This window comes from Perca flavescens, chromosome 21, assembly GCF_004354835.1.
Source record: "Perca flavescens isolate YP-PL-M2 chromosome 21, PFLA_1.0, whole genome shotgun sequence".
Lineage (NCBI taxonomy): Eukaryota > Metazoa > Chordata > Actinopteri > Perciformes > Percidae > Perca > Perca flavescens.
In genome coordinates, this window is record NC_041351.1 from 13,149,275 (window position 1) to 13,165,633 (window position 16,359).

Below are 16,359 nucleotides of genomic sequence, written 5' to 3' on the forward strand. Positions count from 1 at the left end.
TCTTCTGGTGTTGCTGGTTGTCAGCCACGGTGAGTTCATGTACAGGAAACACAACAAACCTCAAAACCAGCCACACGAATCTGCAGCTCATTAATAATACCTGCTGTAAATTAATATTATTGTTTGTATACAATGGCTCAGCATGTTTTTTCTGGCTTTTTCCAGGTGAAGCCTTGACATGTTGGTGTGGAGGCTCGAGGAAATGTGCAGGCCGTACAGAGGTCTGCTCTGGCTCCAATGACGTCTGTGCCAGTGTCAGATTTGCTCAATACCGTAAGTATAGGCCGCTCCTTCAGTGTACTGTTCAGATCAAAACAATAGGGACAGAAATACATACCAGTTCAGAGTGATTACTTTCTTTGAAAACTTGTAGAAGTAGTCTAGTAATACATCCAGTGTTTTTCCATGTTTTCACAGCTGCGAACAAAAGCAACTTCTGGGGTTGCTACACTGAAAGTTCCTGCAGGAGGCTGAATTATTCTGGTGTAGCATCTTGCACATCCTGCAGGACTGACCTGTGTCAGTGATTGATGAATCTTCCACAACACATCTTCTATTGACTGAATAATCTGAATAAATGTGCATGTGTTGTGTACTTTTGCATTATCATAATAAAGATCAGTTGCAACTTTTGTCCTATTTCACTTTTCACGTCAGTTTTTCAATGTTGTTCTAAGGTTTACCAAAACCACATTGTACTTGTACTTACTGGTGTCTTGTTAATTACAATCGTGTTATAAAGGAGACTTTTGTTCTGGGGGAAAAAAACATTTGAGATACTTTTGCTGGTAAAAGCTAAGTTTTAGCAGCAACTACATAGTTCTAATTTCCATAGTCACAACTTCATATTCATATTTTAATAGGCCTTTTGTATGTCTTTTTAACTACATTACAATTCAATAGGTAGATCTTTTACTATGATATTTTTGCATACAAGTAGCTTATATTTTTAAGAGTGTCACGAAAAAACAAACAAAAAAGAAAACATTTGAGGCTGCACATCCATAGTACACCCACACAGGTGATTGTAATCATGTGGCTGATTCGACCTTGTTCTCCAGTCTGTGTGGCTGTGTGACTGTACGTGATGACATCTCCCTGACTCTCCTGTTTGTTATGTTTATGTGGCATTTTTACCTTCATTAGACAGTTTCACAGAGGAGATTTAGACATGAATACATCCACCTGCTCTTGAAAAGATTGTGAGGCCCATAGTTATTCTTTCTCTATCACATTGCACCACCTTGTGGTGGAAGAGATACAACAAAGAGTGAAAAAGGAAAAAGAAACCCATACTGTGTATTTAACTGTGTGTTGGTGCAGTAGATTTCACTTCATCATGTAGTGATAATGTGTTTATAATGAATGAATGAATGAATGAATGAATAAATGTATTTCAGACATATCAAAAATAAACCAAACAAAGTATCAAAGAAACATACTAATAAGTTAAATAAGCAAAACATTCAATAAACAATAAGTAAACACTGGCCAACTTAGACATGTCTGAAAAGGAGTAGGAAGAAGTATACACTTATTTAATCATACCCCTTTTCCATAACTCAGCAAATTATTATTATTATTATTATTATTATTATTATTATTATTATTATTATTATTATTATTATTATTATTATTATTATTTCATTTACCACATGATAATCAATAAAAAGGGGTTTCCCTTTCTTCTTTTACCATTAACATTTACAAACATTGGCATTACATCTGTGTAAAATATGAAGTGAATAGTCAGAGCAGCAATTGATATAATGATAAAAAACAATAAATTTATAACAGTATAAAAACTAAACTACACACAAAAAGTAAAGAAATTTGTGTTTAGTAGATTGTTTCTTTGTTGTAACAATGCTTATTGGCAATTTGGAAAGCCTGATTATTTCCTTTTTAAATGGTGCCACATTTGTAAGGAACATGCATTTGTGGGATGAGCAGCAGAGCTGAGTATATGGGTTGCACCAACGAAAAATTTGTCAAATCTTCTCTGACAATGCCAAACAGCTTTTTTTTGTTGACTCTTGTTTGGTGTTGTTTGGTGGATTGGGTGATTGAAGTCTGAAGTAAAAAGACATATTGGCATTTTCACAATTTATTCATTTAACAAACAGGAGTGTCAGAAGCGTGTGGAAGAACCATACACAGGCACAACAGCCTGGCACCTCCTCCTCATGCTGGTCACCAGCCTGGTCACACACTGCTGTGGGATGGCATCCCATTCTTTAACCAGCATTTGTCACAAGTCAGCCAACGTGGTTGTGTTGGTCACTCTGGCACGAACAGCACACCCAAGCTGATCCCACAAGTTTTCAATGGGGTTGAGGTCAGGACTGCTGGCAGGCCATTCCATCCTCTCCTCTCCCAAATTCTGGAGGTAGTCTCTGATTAAACCTCGCTCTATGGGGACGAGCATTGTCATCATAGAGTATAGAGTTTGGTCCCAGACAGTGGAGATATGGGATTGCCACTGGTTGCAGAATTTCATCTTGATATCTCTCTGCATTGAGATTGCCTCCAATGTTGTCAGCACCTGGGGGTACCAGAAGCTCAAAACAAGAGAAAACTCAGATTGGAAAAATAGTCTAGCTAGCTGTCTGAATTTACCCTGCAGAGATCTGAGGAGCGGTTAACCATAGTCCTCATAAATCCACCGGAGTTTAAAATTCCAACACAAAGAAGGCAGAAGGAAATGAGCAAAATACGGCGGAATTTCCTGCCTCCGGAGAAATCCTGGAGTTGAAAATCAAGAATATAGACTAATAGCCAAAGCAAAGAAAAGCTGTTTGGCATTGTCAGAGACAATTTGGCAATTTTTTCATGGGCGCAACCCACATACTCAGCTCTGCTGCTCATCCCACGAATGCATTTTCCTTACTAAACAACAGTTTTCATCCCTTCCAGTTGGGTTTTCGACCACACCACAGCTCTGAGACGGCTCTTGTTAAAGTCTTTAATGACATCCACTTAAACACAGATAGTGGCAAAACTTCGATCTTAGTATTACTTGATCTTAGTGCTGCATTTGACACGGTCGACCTTGACATACTGTATTACTAGATCGATTGGAAAACTGGGTTGAACTTTCTGGCACAGTACTAAACTGGTTTGAATCCTACTTAAAGAATAGGGACTACTTTGTGTCTATAGGTAATTATGCATCTGCGCATACAAATATGACGTGCCCCAAGGCTCCATTCTGGGGCCTCATCTGCTTAACATCTAAATGCTTCCACTGGCTCAGATTATGGAAAATAAGTTACCATAGTTATGCGGACGACACACAAATTTACATAACCTTATCGCCAGGGGACTATAGTCCAATACAAAAACTGAGTAAGTGCATTGAACAAATTAATGACTGGATGTGCCAGAACTTTCTTAAATGAAATGAAGAAAAAACTGGAGCAAAAGAGGAACAATTTAAAGTGAGTGCTCAGTTTTGAACGACAATGTTGCTGTTTGAGTCCTCACTAAGACCAAGAAAGTGGATCACATCACCTCATGAATGCTCATCAGTATGTTAATGACCCTGGCAGTTCTTTCATTATGCCAAATTATGATGACTGGCGGGGATAAAGCAAAAAACTTTTCAGACGCTCGGGAATTGCTGCAAATTGAATTATAATTTTGGCCTGTTCTCGCACAGTGTAGGGAAACCTGATCTAATAGACTACCTATATTAATAATACTGTCCAAAATGGCAGGCATTTCGGCACTCAAGGACATCTTCGATATACCAGACCTAGATTTAACAGAACTATATATTATATCCAAACAAGCCTTAGTAATAAAGGTGAAGATTATATATAATATTTATAAAAAACTTAGCTGTCTGCCATTTCCCTCTGGAAACAGCCGGTGGACCCCAGAGTGGCGAGGACCTGTATTTCTCCTGATTTTTCCATTGGGGATTAGTCCTCTTGCAGTGCCAGCAGTGCCATCATGCAGCATTATGCACGGGGGTCACCGCAGTATTTATAGGTTTACAACAATTTGTGATTGTTAATACCTTGCCAAAATCACAGCATCAACTAGTGGTATCCCCCACCCCGAGTTGAAGACGAAAGTGTAATAGGCAAACACGCTTTACTTCACGCAGGTTTTGTCATGAACAGTATTAAAGTTCGGACCGATAATGAGGACATTAAGTGTAACGATTGCAGCTGTATTTCCAGACTTTGACATTTGATGATATATGCACAGTATTAAAGAGAGATATTTAGTTATTTACACTGTGTTCTGCCGTTATCTAATGCTAGGGTATTTGATGCTATCCTGTATTCCATGGAGTCAGGCCATCCGCTCCTAATGCGCTAGCAGACAATGTGATGGTGAGACAGCGCCGATTAAACATTAAAGGTCCAATATGTAATATTTGTACTGTAATAAATCCAAAAATGATACCAATGCCTCATCAGATATTAAGGAAACATGTTAAACTGAAATACTATCTTTTCTGACAACAATGCTAATGTCAGTATTTTTTTCTTTTTGAAATTTACATTCCGTGACGGAATTTATGTTTATGTTTTGGTCTGTGAGTTGTTATCAACGGCCCAGTTTGACAGCCAGGCCGGGTTGCCAGATATACCTGTAAAAACTTAAACCCAGCGCGCTACATGTGTAATGGTAGTACAGCCATGAAAGCAGCAAACAAACGAACAGGATCAACGGAGATAGATTCTACATGACATAAAAAAAGAAAACAGCATGTTTCTAACAGTTGCGTGACCAGAGACGTAACAACCCCCTGGTAAATATTGGAGATGTATTTGAAAGATGGAGACAGCTTAGATCCCAAAAGGACGCAGAGTTGGCTTATTTTCTCCTGAACAGGTAAGCATTAGCTTCAGGCTAATTTATCACAGCTACTAGGGATGGACATTTTTTGTCATTTCAACTTGAATTATATAGCTAGAGTACCCGAGTTGGTTACTCGCAAAAACAATTGAGACATAGCCAGTAAAGTGATCCCGAATGGTCCTGGCTAACGCCGCCATGCTAACCCTGCTAACTGCTAACATTACCGGGAGGACCAGGCAAGCAACCCATGGCTGTTTACAGCGTGTAGCTAGTTCAGCGGCTGGAGCCAACAACGGTGAGTTATTTTAAGCCACGAGAGGGACGCTGTAAATCGGAAAGAGAGGACTGTGAGTTTGCAGTGTGTTTAGCGATTGTTGCCGTAATTCTAAGCCAATGAAGTGTGTTCCGTCGGCAAGGTAGTGGTATTTTTAGCGTTTCGTATTGTAATTCTAAGCCGAGGAAGTGTGCCTGACTGGCGTGTGGAGAGGACAGTGAGGTTGTTGTGTTTTTAGCGGTTCATACTGTAATTGTAAGCCGAAAAAGTGTTTCTGTCAGTTGGTTACAGAGCTCCGCGTGAGCACGGGCTTTTATGACTGTCAATATAGCCAGCATCTAACGTTAGCTACTCCGCTGTGCTGTGGAGTAATGTCTGGCTATGTGATACTAGCATCTACCGTTAGCTACTCCGCTGTGCTGTGGAGTAACGTCTGGCTATGTGAGAAAAGCGTCTAGCAACATTGTTGTGAATGCTGCGGTCTCAGCCTGGCAACCCCCGTGAACTTCGAGTCTGGGCAGGAGGGGGCGTGGGAAACGACTCTCAAGTATTTTGAATTGGTAGTGCAGTAACTATTTTAACCGCTAGCTGCCAGTATTACATACAATATTACATATTGCACCTTTAAGAACTAATTTTTATTAAAGATTTGAGTTGGATTTTACAAGGTTTTTATGGAACAATTCTAACTCAGCTACAAGCGCAAATAACAGTGCTGGATTTAATCTTCATGATAACGTGGATGATATGGAGTGAAAAAATGTGCGTGAGGCATCAATACTTGAACATATTACAAGTAATCGTTATTACCCCATGTACTTTCTGCAGTCTGACATCACTTCACCACCTCGCCATCTGCGTTGCCAATTCCCACTGTCTCCAAAATGTGCATAGGCCTACGCATGGCACAGAGTTTGCGTGGAGGACCACACATTCTGCCGTCAAGTTTGTTTTTTATAAATCACAACCTTTGCGTGGGAAGTGGCGTATGCACATTTTCAGCCCCGTTTTGTGCGTATGCCACGTTTATAAATGAGACCCCTGGTACTTTCAGCCACACCTCATGGACAAATTCCAGTATTTGAACTTTGTACTAAAAATCTGTTGTCAAACAAAATTTTCCAAGGTGAATAATGAAAATTCAAGCTTAACTTTAATTATATGTCAAGATCTTTATTAATTTTTGTGTGATCTGTTGTTGTTTTTATTATAAAATAATACTACTATTTCAACATTGCATACTGCCCTCCAAATGGTAGTGTTCCAAATGTCACTTATTGGGAAATTTTGTCTAGGTGTAAGTGCAACTTGTGCTCCACAGGTGTCGTCATGGAGGAAAAGTATGTTTAGACCTTACACAGACCATTTAAAGCTAATATTAACATTGAGTCAGCTGTTTTCTTTTACAAATATGAGTCATAATGGGTCTGACCTTGCTTGAAATGTGACTCTGTTTGTGAATTAAACCCAGCTGACACTTTCAGAGTTAGTGACACACTGGATTTCCATTAATTGCGCAACAAGTCTAAATAAAAAGGACAGTCCATCCTCAGCCTGATAACGACAGTATAAAAGGAAGCTAGCAGCCTGGCAGAAACCATCTGAGGTATCAACACTACACAAGGCACAATTTACCAGGTAAGATATCTTTAAGATTTTTCATATGTACATGATTAAAGTGCTCCCAGCTGAATGTGACATTTGATTTATCACACTTTTCCACCTTGCCTGCTTTATTCAAACAGAGATCGGTGTACAGACACGAGAAAACATGAAGACTGTGATTCTTGCTCTTCTGGTGTTGCTGGTTGTCAGCCACGGTGAGTTCATGTACAGGAAACACAACAAACCTCAAAACCAGCCACACGAATCTGCAGCTCATTAATAATACCTGCTGTAAATTAATATTATTGTTTGTATACAATGGCTCAGCATGTTTTTTCTGGCTTTTTCCAGGTGAAGCCTTGACGTGTTGGTGTGGAGGCTTGAGGAAATGTGCAGGCCGTACAGAGGTCTGCTCTGGCTCCAATGACGTCTGTGCCAGTGTCAGATTTGCTCAATACCGTAAGTATAGGCCGCTCCTTCAGTGTACTGTTCAGATCAAAACAATAGGGACAGAAATACATACCAGTTCAGAGTGATTACTTTCTTTGAAAACTTGTAGAAGTAGTCTAATAATACATCCAGTGTTTTTCCATGTTTCCACAGCTGCGAACAAAAACAATTTCTGGGGTTGCTACACTGAAAGTAACTGCAGGAAGCTAAATTATCCTGGTGTAGCATCTTGCACGTCCTGCAGGACTGACCTGTGTCAGTGATTACGCATCACATCTTTCAGTGACTGAATAATCTGAATAAATGTGCATGTGTTGTGTACTTTTGCATTATCATAATAAAGATCAGTTGCAACTTTTGTCCTATTTCACTTTTCATGTCAGTTTTTCAATGTTTTTCCAAACACATTATTGTAATTGTTGGTGTTTTACAATTACTTTGTTACATAGAATACAAAAAACTGACTGGAGATACTTTTTGTTAGTGTAAAAGTCAATAAGCAAAAGCAACATAGTTCCAGTTTCCGCAGTCACAACTTCATATTAAAGGCTCATTTTTTCAGGGAGAAGATTTTGACAGGAACACATCCTCCTGCTCTTGAAAAGATTGTGAGGCCCATAGTTATTCTTTTTCTATCACATTGCACTACCTTGTGGTGGAAGAGATACAACAAATAGAATTAAAAAAAAAAGGAAACCCATACTGTGTATTTAACTGTGTGTTGGTGCAGTAGATTTCACTTCATCATGTAGTGATAATGTGTTCATGATAATCAATAAAAAGGGGTTTCCCTTTCTTCTTTTACAATTAACAGTTTGGCACTGCATCTGTATAAAATATGAAGTAAATAGTCCAAGCAAAAAAAACAATACATTTATAACAGTATAAAAACTAAACTATGCACAAAAAGTAAGGAAATTTGTGTTTAGTAGATTGTTTCTTTGTTCTAACAATGTTTCTTGGCAATAAATCATATACCTTTGGAAATCCTGATTATTTCCCTTTTAAATGGTGCCACATTTGTAAGGAACATGCATTTGTGGGATGAGCAGCAGAGCTGAGTATGTGGGTTGCACCAACGAATCTTCTTTGACAATGCCAAACAGCTTTTCTTTGTTGACTCTTGTTTGGTGTTTTTTGGTGGATTGGGTGATTGAAGTCTGAAGTAACAAGACACATTGGCAATTTCACAATTTATTCATTTAACAAACAGGAGCATCAGTAGCGTGTGGAAGAACCATACACAGCCACAACAGCCTGGCACCTCCTCCTCATGCTGGTCACCAGCCTGGTCATACCCTAAACCGTTTAGTGATTTATAAACCAGAAGTATTTTGAAATCTATTCTTTGAGGCACAGGAAGCCAGTGTAAAGACAGGAAGCCAGTGTAAAGACACAGTTTTTTTTTTTTTTTTTTTTTTTTTTTTTTTTTTTCTATACTGTATAATTAATAATCGAGCGAGAGTAGAGGGAGGCGGTCCAGTACAGCCCGACCCGGTTGGTGAGAGTTCTAGCCCGACCAGGCACCTCTCTTTAACCTGCCTCTCTTAAATTATGCTATTACAATTCTAGACTGCCAGGGAGGCTGTTCCTCCCTAAGACACACTGAGCTGCTCTCTCATCTCTACTTGTTACTTTTGTATGCATCCTGTCCCAGAAATGCTTGTTACTAATCTAGCTCTGGGGAGTTTACTCCCGGAGTCCTTATATTTCTTCTTCGCAGAGCTATGCTCTGCGATTCTCTGCATTCGGCTGCATCCTGCTGCGTCCTGCTGCATCCGCAGCCTCCCCCGTGCTCTGCAGCGCCACGTTACATCCCGCAACGCCCTGCTGTGATGTTCATACGCACAGAGTAGTCAGGATCCGGTATAGGAGACTGCACTACTCAGTATGACACGATGTGCCCTGCTATGACATGAACTTCCACGATAACCTTCAAAGTCAATGTGACTTCTAATGTGACTGTTATCACCACTGTTCATCACGCCCCCAACCGGCCCGTCAGACACCGCCTACCAAGAGTCTGGGTCTGCCGAGGTTTCTTCCTAAAAGGGAGTTTTTTCTTGCCACTGTCGCAATAGCCACTGCTAATGCTTGCTCTTGAGGGAATTACTGTAATTGTTGGGCTTTTGGAATTTATAGAGTGTGGTCTAGACCTACTCTATCTGTAAAGTGTCTCGAGATAACTTTTGTTATGATTTGATACTATAAATAAAATTGAATTGAAATTGAATTGAATTGAATGTGATTCCAGGGCCGGCGATTGCTATAGGCGACCTAGGTGATTAGGGCGTCAAAAGTGTTGGGGGCGCCGTGTCGCCCTTAGGTCTACTTCCCATTAATAATAGAATTAGAAATAAAACGTGTTTATTAAACATGATCATCGGGCGCCCCCTCAGCCACACGTTTACTTGTCAACCTTTCATTACGCAACGTTTACAGCCTATGGGTCAGATTCAAACACACGGACCTCTGAAGCAGACCTGTGCGTCGCTTAAGGCCTTTTTATAGTTGTGCATCGGCTCCACGCAGAGCTCTCGCCGTAGCCTTAAAAAGTGGCCTGATGTTTATACTTGTGCGCTGGTGTGTGCGTTGAGCCGCATGTGTGTGTGTGTGGGGGGAGTGTGTGGTAGAGAGAAGTGAGAGAGTGCCAGCGATTACCTTCGGAGCGCGGAGGGAGTAGTGTTAAGAAATTATCTAAAAGACGTGTTCTTCGATTTCTGGAGGAGGAAGGAGAGGCTTGGGTCGAATTGAAAGTTAACTAAAAGGTTTAATAAAACAACATGAAAACAGTCAAAACACAATCAAACATAAAACATAAAACACTGCCAGTAGCAGACTGCAAAACATGCTTCCCCTGTCGGGTCACAGTTAGCAGCCATGCGACATGACAAAACAAATACACTGTAAACAGCGGACTGAATCCATGCATCTTCTGGTGGAGTCACATCAAAACAGTCTCGAATCTTTCTCCTGCTCCCACATTTATTCCTGTCTCTCAGGATAAGGACACACCTCTGAATTCCAAGTCACAGACTAAAGTTGTTTATCATGGAAGTGTTGATTGTACAGTAATATGCATTTCCTTTGTTCTAATCACGTCTAGCTCAACAGGGGATGGCTCCCCAAAAGGAGACAACAGTTACCTTTCCTGTGGGGACAATGAGTCTCCTACAGTATGCTAAATAACAGCCATGACCTAATTAATTCTTTAGAAGCTAGGTTTTGGGTGAGGCAGTCAAATGCTGATTAGTGTGGTGTGATGTCATTACATAAACATAAAAATACAACAAAAATGTACACATTAGCAAAATGTGTTTAATTTATACAAGAAATTATTTTCCATCTCTGACCTCATCTTATCTGACTCCATATCTTGTATCAAGAAGGTTATTTCTCTAACAAAATATATTTAGCTGGTTTTACACAGAGATTAGTGACTAGCATTCCATTTGAAACAAAAACAGATACACTTAATTAAATCAGAAGCTATTAAAAGTTGTTGACCAGGTAAAAACAATGGAAGGGAAAAAATCTTAGAAATCAAAGAAAACAAAACCAAATTCTACATTCCACACTGCACTTCAAATACTGCACAAGTAATAACTTGTCTCAAATCTGTAATGCAATCAGGTGGGCTGAAATCTATTCAGTGGCAGAAAATATCTTTTATCTGGCTCAAGGAAAGAATGCATTAGGTTTGATCTTAATCTCAAAGGAGCTAAAAACTGATACACACACTCTTCAATATATGCTATCAGTTCAGATGGAGTGAGCACAAAGAAACGGTCTTCATCATTGTCCATTCTGGGGAAAAAAGTCTGAAATCAAGATTTTGAAAGTTCTGTAAAAAATTTCCTTATCCTTTCTGTCCGAAGAATTGGCTGGACATTCTGGCACTTTAACAGTTGACTGGAAGGTGACAGATCAGAGGGGAGCCCAGGGTCTCCTTGTGGATTTACCGCTGACCCAATTCTCCTCGCTCCCCTTGTTGGCGTTGGTAAACCATGTCTTGACACCTGTGGATGTCATCACTGGTGTCCAGCAGCACCTTGCATGAATCTGACCTGGATTCCTTGATCTCCTCGATCAGATGTAATCATCAGGCTGAATGACTTCATCAGCAGGAATCTGGAGGCTGCTTTCACCTGTGAACAAAATGGCTGTGACAAGCCAATACATTGCCTTGCAAAAAGTCATATTGGTGTTTTCATTTCCCGCAATGTCTAGGGGTGAAAACAATGAAGAAGAAAAAATGTGATAGTTTGTCCTTGATTTGTCCATTAATTTCTCATAGAGGAGAAATGTTTCCTTTGTCATCTGTGTTTTCTAAAGTCCTTAAGACAATGGGCAAAAAAAAAAAAAAACTTCAGTCCGAAAACAAAATAAATGATCCCCAAAAGTCATGAGTCCATTGAAAACATACATATCAATTACAAAAACATATTCAAATAAAAACACCACAATTTTCTTTCTCAAGGGGGGAAAATGGGCTGCGTGATTCATCTTTTACTATTACTTCAAACATTTTTGACAAACTTGGTCAGCAAATTGCTATTTTTTTTTTTTTGAACAAATCAATTTCTATATAATTCACCAATCAATCTTTGTGCCACATTTAATACCCTGAGCAGAAGATTTGTGTAGTATTCTGTGTGGCCAGCACAGAAACTTCTACAAATCCTCAACTCTCCCCTTCTTTTTTTTTTTTTTTTTTTTTTTTTAAACAAAATATTTACAACCTAGGGAATAAAAACCAAAAATAAAATAAAAAAAATAACAGATGAGATGATTCAAAATAAGATGCACTTATCTTCAAAAATAAATGCACTTATCTCAACTACCTGGAACATTGAGCAACAAAAATTAATTCACAGACTCTGAGCAGACATTTTGCTCCCATTTTCAACTGCTAGCTGCTCATTCATGCATTCACTGAGAAACTCCATTCAAACTTTAAAACGTTCCACATCCTTCATACGTTCAGGGTCGGCGACCAACTCTTCCAAAGGCATTCATACCGATTAATCCATTTCCACTTTTTTTCCACAAAATTCAAACCAATCATCCAATCAAAAATATACTGTACTGCTTTCACACTGCAATCTCCTCAGAAGATAGATCTACCTAATGGAGACGCTGTTCGTTCTGCCACCCAGAGGATGGAATCCTCAATGCTATCAATTTAACACAAACGAATATCCACAACCAGACCGCGTCTGTAACCTCAACACGTCCACAAACCATTCTTATTTACAATGAAATTATCACCACACAATTTCAACACATCTTATTTACAGTTTATCAAAACACACCTTCGCAAGTCGCTGCTGCGGACTCAAATCCCAACACCATTCTATTTCAAAAATATTTACAGTAGCCTATATACAACCCTATATTTAATTGTTTCCTATCTTTAACCTCACAGAGAATTATTTCTCTATCGCCGTCTCAATCGGACTTTCTAACACTATGGTCACACTTCTTGTGACCGCACAAAGAAAATGATTTTTCCTGTCGCCGGCTCTATCGGACTTTTTAACACTATGGCCACACCTCTTGTGACTGCACAGAGACTAGGTACTCTGTCGCCGGCTCATATTCGGTCTTTTTAACACTAAAATTTTACAGGATTCTAAACCTGGCCGCTTAAAAAAGTGGACTTCTAGTGCACTTAACCATGGACCCTCTTTGCGGGCTTTTAAGCTTTACACAACCACATACAAACACACACTATCACATACAATAGGCCTACTTTTGTATTTATCATTACTTAAAATCACTTTAGATTTTAACAGACTTGCAGGGTGATGCTGCTGAATTTTCACATCTAAAACGTTTTCTATAAAAGCTCTGCAGCGTTTTGATAAAAACAGGTTTTCTGCTCACCTCTCAGTTGTCTGGGCCCATGTGAAAATTCAGCAAGTCACCATGATCCGTCCTTCCATTTGTCTTTTTCCTTTTGTCCTCCAAAAATCCACGTCAGGGGTCAACAATTGTTAAGAAATTATCTAAAAGACGTGTTCTTCGATTTCTGGAGGAGGAAGGAGAGGCTTGGGTCGAATTGAAAGTTAACTAAAAGGTTTAATAAAACAACATGAAAACATTCAAAACACAATCAAACATAAAACATAAAACACTGCCAGTAGCAGACTGCAAAACATGCTTCCCCTGTCGGGTCACAGTTAGCAGCCATGCGACATGACAAAACAAATACACTGTAAACAGCAGACTGAATCCATGCATCTCCTTGTGGAGTCACATTGGAACAGTCTCAAATCTTTCTCCTGCTCCCACATTTATTCCTGTCTCTCAGGATAAAGACACACCTCTGAATTTCAAGTCACAGACTAAAGTTGTTTATCATGGAAGTGTTGATTCTACAGAAATATGCATTTCCTTTGTTCTAATCACGTCTAGCTCAACAGGGGATGGCTCCCCAAAAGGAGACAACAGTTACCTTTCCTGTGGGGACAATGAGTCTCCTACAGTATGCTAAATAACAGCCATGACCTAATTAATTCTTTAGAAGCTAGGTTTTGGGTGAGGCAGTCAAATGCTGATTAGTGTGGTGTGATGCAATCGGTTGATTCAGTGCTTCCTCCAGCTACAGTGTTCATTCAACTAAAAGTACATTTTTATCAGACATCACCAATGTTTTAACTTTTTTAACTTCAACACCTGATGTTTATACTTGTGCGCTGGTGTGTGCGTTGAGCCGCATGTGTGCGTGTGTGGAGAGTGTGTGGTAGAGAGAAGTGAGAGAGTTCCAGCGATTACCTTCGGAGCGCGGAGGGAGTAGCGACTCTAGAGTCATAGTAGAGAAACAAAGTGTCTCCTCTGTGCTTTCTGACCACAGTGGGAAATATGTAGCAGGAAAAGTTAACCCTCTCCTTGATTTCATGTTGTTTATGGAGAAGGAGAGCCAGGAAATGAGTCGGGAGAAATCATTGACATATATGGGAGAAATGTGTCAGGCTACGGCATAGGGTCTGGATACATAGAGACGAGCAGCGGCACAGACACCAGGGGCGTCGGACTCGGACTGGGGGTAAAACCAATACTGATTACCAGGGCCCTTGAAAAGTCTGGAATATATTTAATTTTAGTTGAATATTTTTATTTCCTAATAAAATTTCCTAATGCATGTCAGATCAAATGTAAAGTTAGTGTATTGGCCGAATAACATTGGCTGACTACATTTTGTATACAAAATGCTATCTAAGGTCTCAATCACCCCTTGCGCCAAATGGTTTAGTCCATGTGCACGCATTTTGTTTATGTTAGTTCATTTGAGCATCTGGTGGAGCGCAAACTTCTGCAGTAGAAATGTCTTTCTCAAAGAAAGCCAAATCATGCTACCAAAAAGAAAGGAAAGACAGGAGGAGGCGAGAACAACAGAATGAGGGAAAACCATCAGGACTGCCTATGTATATGGCCCAGGGTCTTGTGCTACGCTCACGGAGCTGCTGTTGCGCGCCTTCCGTAGACGTGCTCCCTATGTCCCTATTTCTGCGTAGTTTTGTGTTTCCACCTCCGATGTAGAGCAGCGTCGCCTACAGCCACTTCCCTAAACTGTCTCATTCAGAGACCAGTGTCCCAAACAGGGCTCTGTGTCTGTCACGAGGTCTGAGATCTACCGTCTCAGCAGAGCAATCACTAATGCACAGCAGACTATGGTGCAGGTGGATTATTTTCTGAAATATAGTGACTTTATTCTTGTAATAGCTTATTGTATTATCACTTAATTTTTCTCAAAATATCACGACTCCTCCAAACCTCAGAGAACACAGATGAGATATACTGTATTTTGAATGTGCACAAAGTTTTGAACATGAGCAGAAATCTTGCTCAAACACATCTGAAATATTACAGTCCAGGGGTTTATTAATTAATTAAAATGAATCCATCAATCCAACTCAATCTCGCCAAGGGCAACCAAATGGCTAGAACCGGCCCTGCACCCAGACCTCTCAGGTTATCTGGGACAGCTCTGCTTTCTGTTCCCAGAGTCAGAACTAAACAGGGGGAAGCAGCGTTCAGTTTTTATGCTCCACATATTGGGAACAATCTCCCAGAAAACTGCAGGTCTACTGCAACTCTCAGTTATTTTAAATCAAAGATGAAGACCTTTATTTTTGATGCTGACTTTCTTGTTAATTTCTTATACTGCACTTTAAGTTTTTATTCTCGTATTTTATCTGTTTTTAATTTTTTTTTATTGTTTTTAGCTCTTTAATGTTTCATGTGAAGCACTTTGAATTGCCCTGTTGCTGAAATGTGCTACACAAAAAAAGCTGCCTTGCCTTACAAATGGGGCACCATTTCAAAGGGAAATAATCAGGCTTTCCAATGGTATAAGATTCAGTCAACAAAGAAAAGCTAACAAAGAGAAACAAGAGAACAACTTTTACACAATTACAAGACTGGATAAAAAATAAGCCAGGGTATCAATGCTCCAGTAGGACATTTGTCCAGGGGAGATATCTTGTGTCTTCTATTGATATGTGGATTATAAAAGTGCTCTGATTTAATTATAACAATGTGGTGTCTGATCTTCTCACACCTCTTGTTACAAAACAGCTTCTTGGATTTTGGCAAAAACAATCTCATCACAAGGTTTACTTCCTAGAAATGTTCAGGTGCTTTCAGCCACACCTCATGGAGAAATTCCAGTATTTAGACTTTGTACTAAAAATTAGTTGTCAAACAAAATTTTCCAAGGTGAATAATGAACCTTCAAGCTTAATTTTAATTATATTTGAAGATCTTTATTCATTTTTGCGTGATCTGTTGTTGTTTTTATTATAAAATACTACTACTATTTCAACATTGCATACTGCCCTCCAAATGGTAGTGTAAATGTCACTTATTGGGACATTTTGTCTAGGTGTAAGTGCAACTTGTGCTCCACAGGTGTTGTCATGGAGGAAAAGTACATTTACACCTTACACAGACCATTTAAAGCTAATATCAACATTGAGTCAGGTGTTTTCTTTTACAAACATGAGTCATAATGGGTCTGACCTTGCTTGAAATGTGACTCTGTTTGTGAATTAAACCCAGCTGACACTTTCAGAGTTAGTGACACACTGGATTTCCATAGATTGCGCAACAAGTCTAAATAAAAAGGACAGTCCGTCCTCAGCCTGATAACGACAGTATAAAAGGAAGCTAGCAGCCTGGCAGAAACCATCTGAGGTATCAACACT

At 39.5% G+C, this 16,359-nt stretch overlaps 1 long non-coding RNA gene across 1 annotated transcript; it reads left to right on the plus strand.

The window, feature by feature from the left end:
• The first annotated feature begins 6,619 nt into the window (after positions 1-6,619).
• Positions 6,620-7,512, plus strand: LOC114548550 (uncharacterized). Its single transcript, XR_003691375.1, has 4 exons — positions 6,620-6,730; positions 6,838-6,912; positions 7,049-7,156; positions 7,301-7,512. It is a non-coding gene; the product is annotated as an uncharacterized LOC114548550 (long non-coding RNA).
• Positions 7,513-16,359: the final 8,847 nt, after the last annotated feature.